Raw genomic sequence first — 15,111 nt, 5'->3', positions numbered from 1 at the left:
ACCACTGTCTGAAACTCAGTTTGCGAAGAAGTGTCTCGCTAATAATAGTCTATTCAGACTTGTCTTTCTTTTAGAAAAATGCTTTTGCAAATCACACTGCATTTTCTTTATACCACTCACCTTCTAAAGAATCTGATTTTGATCTTCCTTCCATGGTTTCCTGTAGGCTTTCTGGCTTATGCCTGCTTTGTTTGTGTTGATGCACTTTTGCTTGCACCTTTGATGAAAGTGAATATTTTTCTCTTATTCTTTGTTTAATACAGAAGACTGCTCTGTGCACTCTCCTCTGTTACTTGAACGGATTTCAAACAGTCTTTCAGAACTCCCACATGGGGATGACAATGAAAGTAGTCAGTAATTGTTGATGAAAGCTTTGCGACTTCTGCATCGTCTAACAAAACTGAATTGTGAAGAACAAAAGTTGGTCCCTCATCCTTCTCTGTATTCTGAGAAGGCTTATGGGAACCTCAGGTGAAGCCCGAGTAGTTACTATTCCATTTAGAAAATGCAATAGAAGACACAATCTGATACAATTAATGAGATAATCTAACAAGTTGAATCTTTAGACGATTAGAAAATATTATTTCTTACAGATAGCTTTGGTATTCCATTTCTGAGATTACAGGGAATTCGGATAGTCCAGAACTCAGTTTGTTGGAGACAGTTTACCCATAATCGTGTTCACTGCTGCCATAAAGTCTCCGTAAATTATCCATTGTTCATTATGAAATTGTTATAATTTTTTGAGGGCTTGAGTTATAAATGCTTATTTGTTGGGAGCATAAATTGAATCTGATGATTTGTTCAGCTTAGTTGTTCTGTACTTATTATTAGTTTTTATGTAACTTACAAAGATATTATGGTACAAAAATAAAATAGTAATTAAGAAAATTCAGAAAATAATTAAGAAAAATATGAGTGAGGATAATAAGGCCAGAGCAGTCATAGCAACTAAGACTCTCTCTCTCTCTCTCTCTCACACACACACACACACACACACACAGACATGCATGCAAATTGATCTAGGAGCCTAATCCCTAACTCTGTATTACTAATTGCAAATTATTACAAATTGCATAAATTATGACACATATTAAATCACTTTTCTCCCCCTAAAAATTCTTGTGAGTAATATAATATTTAAAAGTAAAAAAGAGAGAGAGAGAATAGTTCATGATGTAAATTTTCTAATCTTTTCCTTTGTGATTTGCAATTTTTTTTGATGAAGAAATTTTTCCAGGGTCATAAAGATAATTTTTACATTTGCTTTTAAAATTCTTAAGGTTCTGCCTTTCATATATAAGTCCTCGATTCATGTGGAAATTTTTTTTTTTAGATTGTCAAGTAGGGATCCAATTTGCTTCTTCTTCATCTTTTATTTTTTAAGATTTTATTTATTTGACAGACAGAAATCACAAGTAGCCAGAGAGGCAGGCAGGGGAGAGGGGGAAGCAGGCTCCCCGCTGAGCAGAGAGCCCAACGCAGAGCTTGATTCAGGACGCTGAGATCATGACCTCAGCTGAAGGCAGAGGCTTAACCCACGGTGCCACCCAGGCGCCCCCAATTTGCTTCTTTTTCTACATGGAAAAATCAATTACTCCTAGTCATTCTAGTTGAGGGAGAACAAATAGGAAAATGCAATTACCGTTGTGTCCAAGACTGAGACAAGTTAGTACCAAAAGCTGAATTCCAATCTTAGTGGAGCATGGAGAACGCTGGTGGCGTAATCCTGGCAGGGACACAGGCTGCTTGGAACAATTGCCTTGAGTCATAACTTGGGATTTTAGCGTTTTCCAGTTCCCTTACACATGATAAATCTTCATTATGTGGAGCTTCACTAGTTCAGAAATTGTTAGAATTCACATAGGTACTCTGCTGAAGTTTTTTCTACCAAGAATAATGACAGAGACTGCAAACCATCTTAGTCGTAGAAAGGAGGAGGTACACAGGAAAAAGCTGTCTTCAAATACCGCAAAGGAACTTTTTTGTCTAAATATTAGGCTTAAATATGTGTTAAAGTCAGTCCATCTCTTAGGATCTTCCGCTAAGCAATTATAATATTATTATACACTGCAAGAAAGAAACGATAGTTTCAGACTAATTTGCAAGAGGTTTTCTCCCAGACTCTAATATCATGTTTTTTAACAGAAACAAATATACTGCAATACCATTTAATGGGTTTAATAAAATGGAAAATAATGCTGTGGTTACACTTTAGTTCCCAAAGCTAACAGTTAATTTTTCTAACATCCTGTTGGGAACCGCTCTTAACATGTTTTGCCCGAAGGGATTACTTTTGAGGCAAAACAATTAAGATGAAACAGAACATGTCAGAACCTGTCAATGCATCTAACTTGCTAATCATTGACCCGCATTGGTCTTATTGATTTTATTTATTTGCCATGTGTTTTAATTATCTATTGAGTAACGACTTAACCCAAAACTTAGCAGAGCAGCTTAAAACAACAAACACTAATCTCACAGGGTTTCTGAGAGTCAGGCCTGTGGGAGTGGCAGAGCGGAGCGGTTCTGGGTCGCTTGAACTGCCGCCCTCTGAAGACTCAGCTGCGGGAAGATCCACTTCCAAGCTCACTCACACATTTGCTGGCAGTCCTCACTGACGTGCTGGCTGTCAGCTAGGGTTCTCAGTTCCTAGTCACGTGGGCTTCTCCAGAGGCTGCTCCCAGCATCCTCTCCTGCTACAGCCTCCTTCCCCAGAACAAGTGATCCAAGAGCCTAGAGTGTGAACTGGGAGGTGGGGAGTACTGGGAGCCTTTCTGGAGGCTTTGCCATGGCACTGTGGTTTTAAAATATATCTGTACAAAAGAGAATAAAATGGAATATAGGGAACAAGAGATGTTCACTCAGAAGGCCCAGAAACATACACATACATATATGTTTTTGTATACATACAGTATACAAAAGAGTGACATTTATATATACTTGAATATGCCTCTGAGTCTTCGAATTCAATCTATTGATCTGTCTGTTGCCCCATCGTCACTGTTCCGGTTTTGATACCATAGCATTGTAACATACTGAAATTTCTGGTAGAAAAAAAAAAACAAACAGAAGGAAATGTTAATTTTTAACAATAAAAAATTACGACTTTTTAAAAACTGGCTTTTATTTGATTCTATCTCCCCCCCCCTTACGAGTTCATGAATTTCAAAAAAGCAGTTATCAACAATTTATGAAAAACAAAATAATTTGAGCAACTTGGAGAAGGAATGCAGGGTAATGAAGTTCCATAATCAAGCGGGAAATGTCATGAGTGGAAGAAATGAACCACCGGTTCCCAAGGGCAAGTCAGCAGCTATAATATGTTTGGGGAGATGTGACACAGATATGCAGAACTTGATTGAAGGAAAAAAGAACAAAAAACAGATGATAGCAAGACGCTCAACTATACTTGAACCTTAATATATTGGCTTGGTAACTTTGTTTGTGGCTGGTGCTCGTATCATGTGGTTTGCTATCACTTTATTCACTTCCACTAGCAATAAAGCATAGAGTGACAAACTATAGAGCGAGGATATTTGTTTTCTCATTCTCCTACCCACTACCTCCCTTTTACCAGCTGTATTATACATCCCCTGGATGAGAGAATCTGGGAAATGTGCTAAAGCTGCGCATCCAGGAAGCAAAGGGGATGGAGTGGTCTCTGTGGGATGCGAATGTGTGCTTTGATGAAACTCCCCATAAAACTCGAATATTCAGCCCTTCGATTTATACATGTCTTATATTTTAGGCTTTGAAACAATTATTCTTCAAATTTATAGAAATAAAAAGGACTTTGCTGAATTTGGTTAAAACTATAACAAGCTCTGAGCTGGGTAGTGGACGATAGGCTCCAAATGGAGGCAAAGGACTAGTTTGGAGCCACTGTCTTACTGAGTGGGGTTGTGGTATCACTTGTGCGTAAACTCTGTGTGATCAGTATATGCAAGTTTATGGAAACTCTAAATGGTAAAGTTCCCCTTTTAATGCACTAATCCTGAAGTATGTGGGTGCATATTTAAAATGACATACAGTTTTTAAAAATGCCTCCTTGTATACAGGTATGAATTCTTATTCATAGCACTTTCTATTTAAAAGCCTATGAAGTAAAATAATTTGCACTTTAACATTTATATATGTAATACAATGATTTCAATAAACTGGTACTTGAGAATGAAGAAAAGAGAAACAAAAGTAATGAAAAATTCTGATTTGTAATGCTGAGATTTCAAAAGTAAAGCAGTAAATAAAATCTAAAACTTCAACAGATTTGAACTATTTTTCCCTTGATTGATTTGCCTGCATTATTAAGCATTAAATGACTTACAAAATCAGACATCGTGTATTCGTTTGCAATGAGTTATTTAATTGACCTATTTCTAGGCAAGAGATATAGTTTTAGTCACTTGGTAGATTTCACAAGGGCAATTGGTGGCTGAAATATTATTTAATGCTGAATTAAGGAATTGCAATAAGTTGTTTCCTCTTGATAACATCTGATTTAAGATCTTCTCAATCTATATCTTATGTAGTCGAAATTTTTCTTTAGATTATATTGACAGATTATTATCCACCTGTTTTCCCAACTTTGGTTAACGATAACCCTGATTTGTTGTTCAATTCTACTTACTACATTTCATTTGTCCTCCTTTCTATGCTCCCAAATTGCTGTTCCCCCCAAAATGTGCTTAATTTTTTTTTCCTTTTCTTCTTGTCCATTATCTATAAAGGGCATCATGGATAGCTATGCTTATTAGCATTAGCTTTTTCTTTTTCTTCCTTCTTTCCTTCCTTCCTTCCTCCTTTCCTCCCTCCTTCCTTCTTCCTTCTTTCCTTCCTATTCTTTCTTCCTTCCTTCTTTTCTTTCTTTCTTTCTCTTTCTTTTGTAGTTTCTTTCTCTCTTTTGCACCTTTCCTTCCTCCCCCCTTCCTCCCTTCCTCTCTTTTTAAATATAAGGCATTAACAAATGTGAATCATGGCAGTGTATCAATCTCCTTGATAAATTAATGATGTGAGCTTTTACGGCATAACATTAAATAATGCCCAGAAAAAGAGCATTTTCACACAGTGCTAACAGAAGAAAAGAGAGATGTGAAATGTATGTAAAACATAACCTTAAATTTTTTATTAGAGATAGTATTGAGAAGAATGGCTAAAAATGCTTTTTTTTAGCCATTAATAATTTCACTCACATTTTCCAGGCTGCAAACTTCTTGAGAGCAGGCCTTTGTATCCCTGGTCTGGTACATCTAGGCACTCAATATTTATTGAATGAATATGTCAATGAAATCATATATGAATGGTGAGACATGATACCTTTGCTTGTTTCAAATACAACCAGAAACCTGTTCATGCTGAGATATGAAAACTGGTGTATAGCATGTAAGAAGAAAGCTCTACAAATTATAATAATATAATGTAATATAATATATAATGTATAATATAATATATATTATATATAATATAATATAATATAATCTTAATAATATGAATAGGTTATTAAGTCTTTTTAAAAAGGAAAGCATTCCTGTAAAGTTTTCTGGGCCTTCATCCATTGGTTGATTTTCTTTAGTCCGTACTCTCTCATCACACTGAAAATGTCTCCTTGTGACTAAAACAATTTCATTTGTAGAGTACAGTTTACTACCTGTTCCTTCTCTGATTAACAAAACATTAATTCCCCAAACAGGAAATGGTTTATCACTTTTATAATTTTATTATACATCTTATTCTATTTGGAAAACTTTAGAAGAAAACAGGAATGTGTTCAATTTCAACCATTTTACTTAAAATTGTGTTAATAGAAAAAATTCAGGAAAGGCATCTTTCTCATTTTTGCAGAGTGAAGAAACAAGTTAATTTGGTACAAAGTTGTCCATGTTACCTTAATTCCTTTTTAGTAGGAGTTATTACCTAACTATAATCTATTTGCTCATCTGTCTATAGGTCCCATTACTTTTAATCTCCCCACCAGCCAGACACAAGGACCTCCATCTGTATCCCTGGTATATGGCCTGGCATATGGTTTGCACTCAGATCTCTCAACAGAAATTAATTTGGTAGCATAAAAACTAAAATTTGTGGTTAATCCTTTTTTAGAAACTGAAACCCCAAAATTCTCTTATCCTTGGATATAATCCCGAGATCAACTTGGTCATTTATTAAAACATTAAGCCATCTGTATAATGTCTGTTTGCCAGTAGGCCATTTCATTCTGTTTTTCCTTTTTTCCCCAACAGATTACTGTAAACAAGCCCTCCCACAGTCACGAATCTGAGAGTGTCACATGCGGGCAGACACTCAACACATATTCCCGTGCCCACTGACTCTGGTACAACAGGTGTATGTGCGTTCAAATACAGCAGTTATTCATGGACATCTATTGAATAAACCGGAGAATAGCATCAAGTAGGAGAGCACTGGCTTCTCTTTCCTCCAGTCCACGCTCAGGAAAATAAATATCTGCGCATTCTTTACATGATCGGTAAGATGAGGGGCAGACTCGAGGCTGAAGTATATTCTAGGTACTGCGCTAATGATGCTAAGGCTCTCTGTGACTCTCCAACCACACTCACTGGTAATCGGTTTCCCTCCCTTTCCCATTGCCTTCAGGATTGCTTCTAGAATCCTTGGTTAGGTTTAGCTATTGCCCATCCTGGAACACTCACAGCAGCTATGAAGACTTATTTTCCTTTACCTCATCTCAGGCATTCCAGATATGCTCCGACCCACATCACGTCCATGACTGGGCAGCACCCGTTCGCCCGTCAGTCTTCTCTTAAACAGTACGTCTTTCAGGAGGCCTTTTTGGATACACTGGATTAGGTACTAATGGAAGTGCCTCTGTGGAAGCAGGTACTGGATCTGAAGTATTTCTTATCATAATACGCATTATACAATTCAAAGCGTACCTTCGCTCTGGGCACAGGAGCTTCGGGAGAGCCAGGGATTTTTTTTTCTTTTCTGTCCACCATTTTATCCCCAGCATCCAAGTTCAGTTTTCAGCTACTTAATGAAATTGAACAAATGAATCATGTGTCCAACTTGAGAAAAGGGGACCCTGGGCTGGAAATTTGTAGAAATGGGATCAAAACCTTATTACCAGCCCAATGTGCTCTCAGGGCCACTGTGACCCTGGGCCCCCCTTCCAACAAAGCAAGCAAAAGAGCTTAGTTTATTTGCTCGCATCACGGTTCATGAAGCTAGGAGAATCTTGCACCATGATGAGTGGAGGGGAGGTACTTCAGTGCAATGCGGCTACAGAGACCAGCAGTCAAACAGTTTTTCCCACAGGGCAGTGTGAGGGCTGCCCTCAGTTATGCAGCTGGACCTGCTCCATGTGAGCGGCGGGTCTGCAGCTCCGCCTCTTGGGAATTACTCCCCACCACCAAACAACTGAAATGTACATTTGTAGGCCTCTGTGATTCCCATCTCAAGTCTAATGAGGCCAGTCAACATGAATGCCAAATCATTTATTATTTACAATTTACATCCAATTTAAAAAAAAAAAAAAAAAGACAAAGCAATTCAGAGCAACACAGGAAACAGGCTGTTTAAATGATGCCGTAAGGGGGTGCCTGGGTGGCACAGCGGGTTAAAGCCTCTGCCTTCAGCTCAGGTCATGATCCCAGAGTCCTGGGATCAAGCCCCGCATCGGGCTCTCTGCTTAGCGGGAACCTGCTTCCTCCTCTCTCTCTCTGCCTGCCTCTCTGCCTACTTATAATCTCTATCCGTCAAATAAATAAATCTTAAAAAAAAAAAATGATGCCGTAAGAACAGAAAAGGTGAGATACTGTTAGAGGAGAGGGAGAATGGTGCACCAGGACATGGGATCACTGGAGCTATCTATATAGAATAGGAGTGAGGGTCCAAGCATGTAACACATGCGGTAAATGGGAAATTTACTGTGGACCCTCAATCCAGAGTGTGTCATCCCTCCAGGTTCTTGCTCTTTACCTTTGTCTTATAGATGTCTGAATTTTTTTTTTAAGATAACAAGAGGGGAAATAAACAATTTATAGCTCCTCACTGGCAGGACAATCCAGAAGAATTGGTATTTCTTCTTAGGTGTCCTCCTTTCCAATTATTCACCTCTTGGCTCAATAATTAAAATACACCCAATGGTCAAATCACATGATGGAATGAGTTATATATAATAGAAACTCTGTCACATCTAATTCGTAATAATAACAAATAGCCCAGCTAGTGTGTTTATGGCCATCAGTATTCAGCAAAGCACAGAAGACTGTGCTTCACAAGAATGCTAATGTTCATCAGTCAGCTGTTGTTCCAGAAAATCCCCCAAAGTTTTTGTAGGTGAGGTTTTTGCTGAAGATTCTCATTTTCCTTTAAAAACACAGGAAAAGAAAATATTATAGAATTTTCACCTTAACCCACCTAACGTAACCTATAAAGTCATTCTGCTTGGCTATGCATCTCAACTATAATTTTCCTGACTTTGCCCTGCCTTGACTTGATCCCATCCATTTCTTAACACTTGGTTTCAGCAACAAAACAAAACAAAAAAAAAAACACCAAAAAACACAAAAAAGTCCCAAAACTGAGACTTAGTAATAACGACCACAAAGCCAGAAATAACAGAGACCACATCCTTACTTTTGGACAACACATAAAATCATTCCAGGCAGGTCTCTATGGTAAGGATTTCCCCAGACATAGATTCTACAATTCCCTCTGTATTTTTTATTTAAGTGTCAAAACTCCCAGCTTGTCTTTTCTTTGTCATTCAAAAGGAAACCGCATATAAAGTGTGAAAATTAACAACCAGTTTTTGTGGCCCTTGCTGTTGTTACTTATCATCTCCGAGAGTAGGATTATGACCTCAAGAAACAGTAGATATCTCTTTATTTTACTCATTTTGGCTAGGTGCACACCAAAGAATTCTGGTCTTTATAAAATGTTCCCTAGAGAGGGTGCCTGGCAGGCTCAGTTGGTAGAACAAGTGACTCTTGATCTTGGGGTAGTGAGTGTGAGCCCCAGGTTGGGTGTAGAGATTACTTAAACAAATAAGTACTTCTTAAATTTATTCTATATATTAACTAACTTATTGTGTTTGCCATGGGATGCCTAGGTGCCTTGATTGGTTGACATCTGCCTTCAACTCAGTTCATGATCCCAGGAAAAAGATAAAAGAAATATTCTATGTTGTATCAGTGGGCTTCCATTGAAAATGGGGTGGGTGTATGGAAGAGAGAATATTCACTGTTTAAAAAAGTTGTTGGAACCTCCATGCTGTTTTCCAGAGTGGTTGCACCAGCTTGCATTCCCACCAACAGTGGAGGAGGGTTCCCCTTTCTCCACATCCTCTCCAGCATCTGTCATTTCCTGACTTGTTAATTTTAGCCATTCTGACTGGTGTGAGGTGATATCTCATTGTGGTTTTGATTTGTATTTCCCTGATGCCGAGTGACGTGGAGCACTTTTTCATGTGTCTGTTGGCCATCTGGATGTCTTCTTTGCAGAAATGTCTGTTCATGTCCTCTGCCCATTTCTTGATTGGATTGTTTGTTCTTTGGGTGTTGAGTTTGCTAAGTTCCTTATAGATTTTGGATACTAGCCCTTTATCTGATATGTCGTTTGCAAATATCTTCTCCCATTCTGTCAGTTGTCTTTTGGTTTTGTTAACTGTTTCCTTTGCTGTGCAAAAGCTTTTGATCTTGATGAAATCCCAATAGTTCATTTTTGCCCTTGCTTCCCTTGCCTTTGCCGTTGTTCCTAGGAAGATGTTGCTGCGGCTGAGGTCGAAGAGGTTGCTGCCTGCATTCTCCTCAAGGATTTTGATGGATAATAGAACTACCCTATGACCCAGCAATTGCACTACTGGGTATTTACCCTAAAGATACAAACATAGTGATCCGAAGGGGCACGTGTACCCGAATGTTTATAGCAGCAATGTCTACAATAGCCAGACTATGGAAAGAACCTAGATGTCCATCAACAGATGAATGGATAAAGAAGATGTGGTATATATACACAATGGAATACTATGCAGCCATCAAAAGAAATGAAATCTTGCCATTTGCGATGACGTGGATGGAACTAGAGCGTATCATGCTTAGTGAAATAAGTCAATCGGAGAAAGACAACTATCATATGATCTCCCTGATATGAGGACATGGAGAAGCAACATGGGGGGGGTAGGGAGATAGGAGAAGAATAAATGAAACAAGATGGGATTGGGATTAAATGACTCTTAATCTCACAAAACAAACTGGGGGTTGCTGGGGGGAGGTGGGATTGGGAGAGGGGGAGCGGGCTATGGACATTGGGGAGGGGAGGCGAACCATAAGAGACTATGGACTCTGAAAAACAACCTGAGGGTTTTGAAGGGTCAGGGGTGGGAGGTTGGGGCAACCTGAGGGTTTTGAAGGGTCAAGGGTGGGAGGTGGGGGGAACAGGTGGTGGGTAATGGGGAGGGCATGTTTTGCATGGAGCACTGGGTGTTGTGCAAAAAGAATGAATACTGTTAGCTGAAAAAAATAAATAAAATGGAAAAAAAAAAAAAAGTTGTTGGGCGCCTGGGTGGCTCAGTGGGTTAAAGCCTCTACCTTCAGCTCAGGTCATGATCTCAGGGTCCTGGGATCGAGCCCCGCATCGGGCTCTCTGCTCAGCAGCCTTCCCCCTTCTGCCTTCCCCCTCTCTCTCTGCCTGCCTCTCTGCCTACTTGTGGTGTCTGTCAAATAAATAAAAATAAAATCTTTAAAAAGTGTTAAAAAAAGTTAACTTATATATATGACTTATTAAACATTTGCTTTTTGATACTTATCTATGAACAGAGTCACAAAATTAGGTCATAAATCATAAAACTAAAGAGTTTACCTGGTGGGAAAACCTGTGTTAGTCATGGTCCCCAAACACATAGAAGCTTGAAACTAAAACATGCAACTGGTAAATATAACATATTATAGATCAGTTATTTCTGAAGGGTAGTAAGCTTGGGGGTAAAGGAAATGATTAAGTAGAACATAAAATTTTTTTTTAAAGATTTCATTTTTAAGTAATTTCTATACCCAACACGGGGCTCGAACTCACCACCCTGCGATCAAGAGTCATATGCTCTACTGACTGAGTCAGCCAGGTGCTCCATATATTTTTGATTTTTGTAATTATGTATTTATTTTAATATGCATAGAAAAACTAATACCACAATCCTATGATTTTACTGGTATTGCTTAGTATGAAGCTAAATTTAGGTTTATAAAAGTATATGATTTTAGTGAAAAATATTAAAACAATAATATATGTATTACCCCAGGTATGACTAAGAACAGTGTAAAAAGTACCAAGATGAATAAGGTTCAGGAAACACTAACACAGGTTATTCCCTAGTATTAGTATTACATCTAGTATATGATTTAAATCATAAAACTAAAGTCAAACTATCCTAAGAAGAAAGTGTGGTAATTTGGCTAATCAGTTGCCACATTTAAGTAGCATCATTAGGGAAATGACTGCTCTTACCGTTTTGTTCTTAGACTTACATTTAATTATTCTACTCAGTTGTACTGGTTCAATCAATAAATATATATGAAGTATCTACTATGTACAAGGCTTCTGATAGGCAATTTTCAGGAATAAAGAATTGTTACCATTTTCCTTCTTTAAATATTTTTGATAATATTTCTTTTAAAAGGAGAAATTAATATATCTTTTGTAGGGAGAGGGGGGTGGGGTTGTGGATATTGGGGAGGGTATGTGCTATGGTGAGTGCTGTGAAGTGTGTAAGCCTGACGATTCACAGACCTGTACCCCTGGGGCAAATAATACATTATATGCTTGTTAAAAATAAACAAAGTAACACTTTTATTATTAATAATTTAGATAAGACAGAAAAATGTTGAGAAGATTCCCAACAATCCCACTATTCAGATAGACATCAAAATGCTAACGACTTATCTGCTTATAATCTTTTTTGTAAATATTTTGTTTATTTGAGTGAGAGAGCACAAGCTGGGGGTGGGGTGGGAAAGGGCTGAGGGAGAGGGAGAAACAGACTCCCCACTCAGTAGGGAGCCTCATGCAGGGCTCAATCCCAGGATCTTGGGGTCACTACCTGAACTAAAGGCAGGTGCTTAACCAACTGAGCCACCCAGATACCCTCCTTATAGTCTTTCAAAAGTGAAAACATAATATTTCTCTTATTAACAGAGTCAGAACAAGAGTACACTTACTTTTATCTCGTGTTTTTTTCCTCACTTTATTTTCTATTTTTTCCATTTTCCCATGTTACCAAATATTTTCTAAAACATGGCTTGAAGGATCAGGTATACTATTTATCTACCAGTACACATGTGATTGAGTTTTAGTCAATAAAATCAGGCAGAACGACTGTTTACCACCCCAAACCTGACTCTTAGAAACACCTCCTGGGCATCCTGTATATGCTCTTTTTTTTCCTAAATCACCAGCTCGATGCAAAGAACATAGTAGAGAACTTGGATTGCTCAGGAAATGGTAGAGGCACTGAATGGGAACAGCATGCCTCTAGAAGGGAGATCTGCTTGGGGACAGAGTCCTTTTCCTGCCCCTCAGCCAATGCACAGAGAGGAGGGTACATTTTGATTGCATGGAGCCCCTGAAACTTTGACATTTTTTATCATAGTAATTAGCCTACCCTAATTCATTTATGTTCTTCCTCTAACTCTTGAAAACTTCCTTTAAAAATATATATATTTTAAAATACATATAAATATATATTTTAATATATTTATATATAAATATATATGTATGTGTGTGTGTGTGTGTGTGTATATATATATATCCCCCCCCCCCCCCTTAAAGACTTCCAAACTTGTGTTTCCTCATTTTGTGGCACTTTTTTCTATGGGTCTTATCTTGACTTTTTCAGTTTATTTATCCCAGGTGAAGTCATCTGTCTAGTGGTCAGCTGGTTGTGAATGTACTTGATTTCACTTTCTGCCACTTCTCAAATCCAAAGCAGAAAGAGTAGATTGCTGTGAATGATTTCACCCAATAAGACACAAAGTACGCTCTGGAAATGCTGACTTGAAAGTTACAAGTAGGAAGTGTCCTGTGGTCTAATGCTCAGAAAACAAGTCTGTGCTGAAAGTTAAGGTGTGACAATTATTAACATAAATGAAACAGTGTGAATGGGTTGGTCTATGCAAATTTAAAAATGAAGGAAAAGAAAACAAACTAGAATGGAGTTCTAAGTGATGCTGCTGGGATACCTGCGTGTTTCAGTCAGTTAAGCATCTGTCTTTAGCTCAGGTAATGATACTGGGGTCCTGGGATGGAGCCCCACATCAGGCTCCTTGCTCAGCGGGGAGTCTGCTTATCCCTCTGCCCATCTCCCCACTTATGCTCTATAGCAAATAGGTTAAAAAATCTTTAAAAAAATTTTTTAAATAAATAAGTGATGTTGTCTTTAATTTAGATTATAGAATCAGTGACAAAGACTGAGAATGAGTGGCTTAAAGACAGAAAGAGAACTAAGAGCCCAGAAATCAAGGGATGAGAGAATGTCAATGACAATTCTAATATGCTCTTTAATCCATCCATTAACTTAAAAAATTTTTTATCTATATTTTTTTGTTTCTGGAAATTAGATCTCTTCTCAGTTTTACCCATATTTTCAGAGCGCTTTTCATTTCTGAAATATATTAATTACTTTATAGTGCCCAATAATTCCAACTGCTAAATTTATTAACAGTGTATTTTGCAGTGTATTTTTTTCTGCTAAACTGCCCTCACGGGGCCTTGGGTGTTCAGTGATTTTTCTACTGTGAGCAACTCGTTTTCTTAGGGGTCACAGGAACAGAACGTTTTTCAAAGCATGAAGGACAGAGGGTTCTTTCAAAAAGGAGGTGTTAAAAAAAAAATAGGGCACCTGGGTGGCTCAGTTAGGTATCTACCTTTGGCTCAGGTATGATCTCAGGGTCCTGGGATTGAGACCCACATCAGACTGCCTGGTCAGCAGGGTGTCTGCTTCTCACTCTCCCTCTGCCCCTCCCCCACTCATACACACACACACACACACACACACATACACACACACACACACACACTCTCTCTCTCTCTCTCTCTCTCTCAAATAAATAAATAAAATCTTTAAAAAAAGAACAAAAAAAGAAAAAAAGAAAACCAAAAAGGAGTATATTTGCTTTTCAGATGCCTTGTGAAATGATTCATCTGGGACCACTTTAAACTAAGTTCTTGGTTTGAAGGTTTTCTAGCCATCCGGGTGATGTGCATTCTGGTTGCAAACCAGCATGATGGCCAATTTATAATCACTAATTTCTTAGATAGATGGTGTGGGGTGTGTGCAGAGGAAGGTTTCTCTTTAGGGGATGAGGGGATTGGGTTTAATTTTAGTTCTCTTTCACCCTGGGGATGAAACATTTTGGGGATCCTAGTTTTTTGGGTTTGGGTTTTTTTTTTTACATTAATTTATTTATTTGAAAGAGCAAAATTGAGAGAGATCACAGAGGAAGAGGGAGAAACAGACTCACCGCTAAATGGAGAACCAGCACCCTCAGATCATGACCAGATCCGAAGGTAGATACTTAACCAACTGAGCCACCCAGGCTCCCCTGGGGATCCTAGTTTTTGAGGTACTATTAGACTTTCCATTTTGGGTGGATCCTGAATTTGTTTTCTGTTCCTAAATCTGTTCCTTGAACTCAGAATATAAGTGATACTCGTACCGGGTTTGGACAAAGTCCTTAAGGCAAAAAGTCAGCGTTGGTGTTTAACTGACCCTCTCTACTCCATGTATGGTCTTAATGTTCTCTATTTTCTTGTTTCCCATGGATGCATTTAGAAAGATTAAAAAAATATTTTACTCGTCAGATCAGTTGATTCTGGCATTGTTGCATGGAAGATTTTATTTCCAAATAGAAGTTGTTCCATTTGAAAATATACTGCATATATGAAAATCTAGAACAAATTGCCAAGTAATTGCTTACATAGCTTCTTAAAATAATGTGTGCTGCCAGAACATTTAAAGAGTTTGTTTCACAGACAATTAATTTAACTACTTACAGAGAGTCTGGAAGCAAAACAACAAGTTCGATTATATGGAACCATAATAGTTGAAGAATAATCAAAATATATTTATATTCTGACCTA

This window comes from Meles meles, chromosome 2 (genome assembly GCF_922984935.1).
Source record: "Meles meles chromosome 2, mMelMel3.1 paternal haplotype, whole genome shotgun sequence".
Taxonomy (NCBI): Eukaryota; Metazoa; Chordata; class Mammalia; order Carnivora; family Mustelidae; genus Meles; species Meles meles.
Note: the sequence above shows the minus strand (reverse complement) of the source record.